Below are 7,824 nucleotides of genomic sequence, written 5' to 3' on the forward strand. Positions count from 1 at the left end.
ACTGAAGTGTGTGTGTGTTTAAAAGAAAACTACTTTTGCTTAATGTTTTTTGTTTGGTTTTTGGTTTTTAATATGTACTTTTATTATCCTGTAAAAGGTAACAAAATACAACAAAACTTTCCCTTTCTAAAACTAATGTTACAAACCCATATTATAGCTTATATATAAATACTATATTCTATAGTTGATCATTAGGTGTGTAAACCCAACAGTGTGGTGTTCTGTTAAAATAAAAAACACAAAACAAGAAAAGTTGATTCAAGAGGGAGTGTTCCCCTATGTTTATCCTGAATGAGCACAGAATGTGTCACTTAATGCAGGAAATCACTCTGTGCACATGTGTTAACAGTGCTTTAAACTCATTTTTCACCCCTCTGAAACAATGCAACCTTCATAGAAATCAAGTACAAATCAATCGATTTGAGCTAATTTCAAATACAGAATCAAGAATGGCACAGAATAGAAGCCACGATGTGGTTTTCTTTAATTGTACTGAATCTTGTATCACACATGCCAGCATGGAGTTTGGTACTCAGACGTCTCTTTCCTTAATTCAATCAGCCCTGCTCCAAGCACAAGACAGGAATCATCATCATCATCAGGCCCGTTTGATACTATAATACAAATGGGAAAAATAACCAGGGAAGCTTCCATTGGTCCCAGCCCCAGAATATTCCCACTGAAATAGCTACTCTCTTTTTAATGGAACTGGATGGAGTATGAGGAAGGGTATAGATTTAGAGAACAACAAATACAAGTTTCAGAGTCTGCTTGTGACCCTTGGCGGAGCCACACTGGAGGATCCGTCCTCCCAGTCCCGACCTGGCCTGCACATGGCCTGGAACTCCTCCTACATGTGCTGCTTGGTGTTGCCCTGCAGCAGCTGCCAGTGTCTTGTACTTGTCCCGGTCTTGCTTCTTACCTATTCTCATTGTGGATGATGTGCCTCCTTTTGTTCTCGACTGGCTAGACAGAGTCACTAGACAGTCATCAGATGTGCAGGTTCTTCTGGGCCTCAGTGATCTCTTCTCCTCCTTGCAGTCCTCCAGGATGCCCTCGCTGGACAGCTTGGTGCTGTAGCCGGTGTACTCTGTGACCTCCTCCTGCAGGCTCTCCCAGACGTGGCAGCCCACCAGCTGGTACACGGGTGGGGGCGGGGCGGCGGGGGCAGGGGTGCTCTCAACCCCAGGTGCTGCTGCTCCTTGGTCTTCACCAGGTCACCCTGGGTTTCCTTGACCCTGTGCTACCACTCCTCGACCTCCTTGCGCCTACAAATCTCCTCCAGGAGGGCTCTTCGCAGTGTACTCCACGAGCTCCGCAGCCAGCTGCTCCTGGCTCTTTGTCTGATCCACTGTCTGACTCTCCAGCTCCTCCTTGGCGCACAGCGCCACCACGCGGTCGGCCTTCAGGCTGTCAGCCTCCTCCTGCACCTGCTTCCTCTCCTCCAGCTGTAGGGCTCTCTGACTCTGATTTGAGAATTCTTTATTGGCCTTCTTGGTGGTCTGTTCATAGTCCATGAGCCTGAGTATCGCCTACTCCTTCTCCCACATCATCTGCTCTTTCTCTCCATGGTTTCTCGATTTTCTGGCTGCTGCCGCTCCAGCTGCTTCTGGTGCTTCTCCTCCCAGGCTTGGGTCTTCATCTGTCGCACCTCTGTGGTGTCAGGCTTCCTGCGGCACATGTACACTTCTTGGTTCCCCAAGCAAAGCTGCAGGATCCCCTTGTTGATGCGCTGGCGAGGGACAAGGAGAACACCAATTCAAATGCCTTCCTGTAGATGGACTTAATGACCAGCTTTTTGTCATTGCAAGAGATGTTCTTGGTTTCTCTCCACGACAAGCCAATCTTTGGGATCAACTTATCATCTCATAAATATTTAGGCCAAGGGTATCCACTCCAAGCCAAAGGTCCTTTTTAAAATTTTTATCTCAAAATAGTTGATTCCATACATTTCCAGGTTTTGGGCAATCTTCAGGTAGTCCAACATAGCACTGTCTTTGAGCATCCCATGATGCTACTTTTGTTGCACTTGGATCAGGTCCTTCCACTGGTTCCTGGTGGACTTGTGCTGGTCCACGACTCTCTGGGGGATCAACTTTTAGAAGTAGGGTACCCAGGCTTGTGCATTTCTTTATTATAGTCTCCAAACTTGCCTTGCACTGTGTAGGAGCTGAGGAGCATCGTGGTCTCAGGAAGGCAGTAAATCTCATCACTAAGTATGCCCTCCTTCACTCAGAGGAAGAAAAGCTTCTGGGTGATTCCCTTGATAAAGTCTTCAGACACATCTTCAGGGTAGAACTTGGCCCTGAACCTGAACTGGAGAGGACTTTCCTTCCTGGCCTCCTGGACCGATACCTTTTTATCAAGTTTCAATCAGGTAGGAAATCCTTATTATCTGTTAATTGGAGGCCAAAGTACCACATTTCCCAAAGGCTGATAGTTTTAACCACCTGATCAAAAAAGCTGTTTTCCTGTCATAGTTGACTGGATGGCGAACTTCAGCTGCACATCTAAGGTATAACTTGGACATCAATTGGTTTCAGCACTTTCGGTTCCTGGTGGGTTTTCCTGAATCTTCTGGAAACACAAGTGGCCAGCAGCAGCTGAGACTGCTCTCAGGACTCGTGGGGACTGCAGAGGACCGCTGTACTCCCCATCTGTCAGTAACCGGCCTTGTATAATGTTTTTGATTATGTAATGAACTTACTTCTTGCAGACAAAAATGTTTACATGAATACATCACTATCAAAATTTTTTTATTTTTCCTATACATATACTTAAATTATTGTTTGTAATCATGATATGTGAAATGAAGATATATTTGAAGCCTAGTACTCGTTAGAAAATAAAGAGTTAACAGAAAGAGGTGGAGGTTATGAGAAGACCAAAAACTATTATATTTCTAAAGCAAAATTATATACTCATTGATTGTGAAATTAGAAAGCAAGAGAGAATAAAGAAGTATTGAACTATATGACACACCAAAAGATGGTCTAGAATGAAATAGGTCAGTTGTGGGCTGGAGATACTGAGGCAGGATTTCTGTAGAGGTTAAGGCTAAATAGAAAAAAGACTGGAAAGACAATGAAATGGTAAAAATTCAGAAATGATAGGGACTGAAGGTTAGTAGAAAATAGTTTAAAGATCAGTAAAATAAAAGTGTCCATATTGAGGAATAGTGGATTAGATTTGACAGTAAACTTCTTGAGCAGAAGTTTATGGAATGAAATTGTCATTTGTGGAAAACAGATTTCAGGGGTGGCATACAGTGTGGATTACCACAGGTGGGAAGGCAAGTAGGAGGAATTCAGACTTGAGGTTGTATAATTCTAACAACTAGAACCTGAATTTCTTTTAGGCTCAATTTGCCTTTGTTTGAGAAAAAAAAAATCTTGAGCCCAGCTGGTGTGGCTCAGTGTTGAGCATAGTCCCATGGACTGAGAATTCCTGATTGGATTTCTGGTCAGGGCACATGCCGGGTTGCTGGCTGATCCCCAATAGGGGGTATGCAGGAGGCAGCCGATTGATGTTTCTCTCTCACATCAATGCTTCTATCTCTCTTTCCCTTCCCCTCTCCCTAAAAAAAAATCAATAAACACATATATTTTTTTTAAATCTTGAAATCTGTTTGTGAGTTTTATGAGTGAGTCTGGCACATTGGCTTTGGGAAGCCAAGGTAACAAAAGGTGTTTGCTACAAAGCTGGAGCACATTCTGGAAAAATGGCCAAGAGATTTTAGAAACAAAAGTATCTAACTTAGTTTCTTTAGTTGTTTGTATTGCTATGTTGCAAAATCTTTCATTCCTGCACATTTTAGCAGAGTATGAAATATAAATATATTAAAATGAATGGGGGTGCAGAGTGTTTTGTAGGATTCATTTTATTATCATTGAAGTAATACATGAGCATGATGGCTAGATAATGTCTCAAATTAAAAAAAAAAAAAAACATAAATAAAATGAAAAGAAACTTTCTAGCGAAGAAAAATATCTGCTCTATATCTGGAAGAAAAGAATAAATATCCATACACTAAAAAGTATTTCTACACATTAATATTAAAAGACAAATACCAGCCCTGGCCAGTTTGGCACAGCGGTTAGAGCGTCAGCCTGCGGTCCACAGAGACCCGGGTTCGGTTCCCGCTAAGGGCATATACCTTGGCTGCAGTTTGTCCCCGGCCCTGGTTGGGTTGTGTGGGTGGCGGCCACTCGATGTGTCCCTTTCACATCGATGTTTCTCTCTCTCCCTCTCTCTCCTTCCCGCTCTATCTGAGTAAAAAATGGAAAAATGTCCTCGGGTGAGGATAAAAAAATAAAAAAAAGACAAATACCAAAGATTCCAAAATGGCGGTAGAGTGAATGGAAGCTACACAGACCATCTCCCTGGGCCAAACTGGAATTACAACTACAATAAAGACAAATCATCGGAAAAACTAACAGAAAAGCAGCTGGAGAGTACCCATATAATCATGGTCAGAAAGAGGACATGAAATCGAGCCTGGTAGGAACTGCACAGGTGCAAGAGGGCAGGCTGTGAGCCCATGGACAGCAGCTGTTTTAGCTGTGAGCTCCCTCAGGATTAAAATCCCAAGCCGGCTCCACAGTGCACAGGGCTGGGACAGAGCACTAAATTACCTACAGCCACTCACCTTGGGCTCTAGAAGAGGGAGGGCAGACTGGACTGGAACTGTGTGGAGAGACTTGGGAGCTTGGAAAACTGGGAGTGTTAGGACAGCAGTGGGAGGTTTTTTTTGCTGAGTCACTCCCTCACAGGACAGTAGCCATCTTGCTCGAAGAGCCCCTTCCCAGAGCCTCAGTGAGAAGCAACAGCCCCTTCCTCAGGAATTTAACACCACCCAGGCCAGAGAAATGATAATTGAGGCTCATTAACAGCAAGCAAGTATCTGCCCCACCCTCTGGAAAACCTCTTTACCTGAACACCTGAGAGATTTTTTTCATTCATCTGAGGGCTACAACCCAAGGCTCATCAAGTAACTGAGAATAATAGCCTCCAGGAAAAAAGCTAGAGGATAACTGAACCTTTCCTGGGCTTGCAAATCTACCCAGGAAAGTAAGACTTGACAGTGGTGTTTAATGTGTGTCCTGCCACACTCATCCAAACCCAGCAGAGGGAGCCACAAACAGCAGAACACCAACATCCACAGGGAAAATTTGGCAGGCTCCAAAACCCACTGAGATAGCCAAAATGGTGAAACAAAGAAACAAATCCCAAGCTAAAATACAAGATAACTGGACAGATGATGAAATAAATGAAAGGGAATTCAGCAAGACATCAGAGGGAGATTTCAGAGTAATGATCATGATGAAGCTCAACAGCATGAGTAAAGATATAGAAGCATTGAAAACCAACCAAGTGTAAATGAAAAATGACATAGCAGAAATGAACACATTGGAAGGAATAATCAGCAGAGTAGAGGAGGCCGAGGATCATATCAGTGAATTAGAAGACAGGGTAGAAAAGATTGCCCAATCAGAGATAAAAAAATAAAAAAATAAAAATACAATTAAAAAACAGGAAATCAGCCTAACAGAACTGTGGGACAATATGAAATATTAACAACATCTGCATCATAGGAGTTCCAGAAAAAGAAGAAAAGGAGCAAGTGTTAGAGAATATATTTTCAGAAATAGTGACAGAAAACTTCCCTACCTTGGTACAGGAAAAAAGCATACAAATACAAGAAGCACAGAGAGCCCCAAGTAAGAAGAACCCAAACAGGCCCACACCAAGACACATAATAATTAAAATGCCAAAAATTAAAGACAAAGAGAGAATCCTAAAGGCAGCAAGAGATAAGCAACAGGTTACCTACAAAGGAACTCCCATAAGGCTGTTGGCTGACTTCTCAACACAAATACTACAGACCTTAAGGAAATGGCATAAAGTAATCAAGGTGATGAAACACAAGGATCTGAATCCAAGACTACTCTATCCAGCAAGGCTATCATTCAAAATAGAAGGTGAAATAAAGAGCTTCCCAGACAAAAAGGGCTGAGGGAATATATTAGCAACAAACCAGCACAGCAAGAAATGTTGATAGGACTTCTGTAATTAGTAGAAGAAATAGGAAGAAAAATAAACAATAAACAAAAATGACAGTAAGTACATATCAATAATAACCTTAAATGTAAATGGATTGAACACTCTGATCAAAAGACACAACTTAGCTGGTTGGATTAGAAAGCATGACTCATATATATATATATATATATATATATATATATATATATATATCTTATCTGTTTACAAGAGACCCACCCCCAACAAAAGATTCACATAGGTTGAAAGTGAAGAGATGGAAAAAATTCTTCCAAGCAAATGGAAAGGAAAAAAGAGCTGGGGTAGCAATACTCATATCCAATACAATACACCTCAAAATAAAGGCCATAAGTAGATACAAAGAAGGCCACTACACAATATTGAAAGGATCTATCCAACAGGAAGATACAACCTTGGTAAACATATATGCACCCAACATAGGAGCACCAAAATATATTTAAAAACTTCTGGAGGACTTCAAAGGAGAAATCGACAGCAATACAATCATAGCAGGAGACATACCATTGACATCACTGAATATATCCTCTAGACAAAAAATTAACGAGGATACAGAGACTCTAAATGATGCAGAAGATCAAATGGATTTAATAGATATCTACAGAGAATTACACACCAAAACTGCAGAATTCACATTCTTCTCAAGTGCACATGGGACATTCTCAAAGATAAACCACATGTTAGGACACAAACTAAGTCTCTATGAGTTCAAGAAGATTGAAATCATATCAGGCATCTTCTGAGATCACAAGGGCATGAAACCAGAAATCAATTACAGCAAAAACATGCAAAACCATTTAAATAGATGGAGGCTAAATACCATGTTGTTAAACAATGAGTGGGTTATGAAGGAGATCAAGGAAGAAATTACAACCTTCCTAAAAACTACATCAAAAATCTACTAGATTTAATACACAAATTTGGCAAGGTAGCAGGATACAAAATTAACATCAAGAAATCGACAGCATTCTTATACACCAAAAATGAACTCCCAAAAAGAGAATCTAAAAAAAAAAATCCCAGTCTTGGTTGGTTTGGCTCAGTGGCTAGAGTGTCAGCCTGCAGACTGGGGAGTCCCGGGTTCAATTTCCACTAAGGGCCTTAAGTACCTCAATTGTAGTTCATCCCCAGCCCTGGTTGGGGCTGTGCGGGTGGCAACCAATTGATGTGTCTCTCTCACTTTGATGTTTCTCTCTCTCTTCCTTTGGCTCTCCCTCCCACTCTATCTGAAGATAAATGTAAATATATATACATATATATATATACATATATATATACATATATATATACATATATATATACATATATATATATATATATATATATATATATCCATATCCTTAGGTGAGGATAAAAAAAATAAAATCCCATTTACCATTGCAGCACAAAAAATTAAGATACATAGGAATAAACTTAACCAAAGAAGTAAAGGACCTCTTCACAGAAAACTACAGGACGTTGAAAAAATAAATAGAGGAAGATATAAAAACGTAGAAGCATATACCTTGTTCATGGACTGGAAGAATAACATCATTAAAATGTCCATACTACCCAAAGCAATCTATAGATTCAACACAATCCCCATTAAAATACCAAAGACATCTTTCACAAAACTAGAAAAAATACTTCAAAAGTTCATATGGAACCAAAAAAGACCCCAAATAGCCACAGCAATCTTGAAAAAGAAGAACAAAGTAGGAGGGATCACAATACCAGATATCAGGTTATATTACAAAGCCATTGTAA

The 7,824-nt window shown here is 40.7% G+C and overlaps 1 pseudogene; it reads right to left on the reverse strand.

The window, feature by feature from the left end:
- Positions 1–760: 760 nt before the first annotated feature.
- LOC118634069 lies at positions 761–7,071 on the reverse strand (annotated as a pseudogene).
- Positions 7,072–7,824: the final 753 nt, after the last annotated feature.

Source organism: Molossus molossus, unplaced genomic scaffold, assembly GCF_014108415.1.
Source record: "Molossus molossus isolate mMolMol1 unplaced genomic scaffold, mMolMol1.p scaffold_m16_p_19, whole genome shotgun sequence".
Lineage (NCBI taxonomy): Eukaryota > Metazoa > Chordata > Mammalia > Chiroptera > Molossidae > Molossus > Molossus molossus.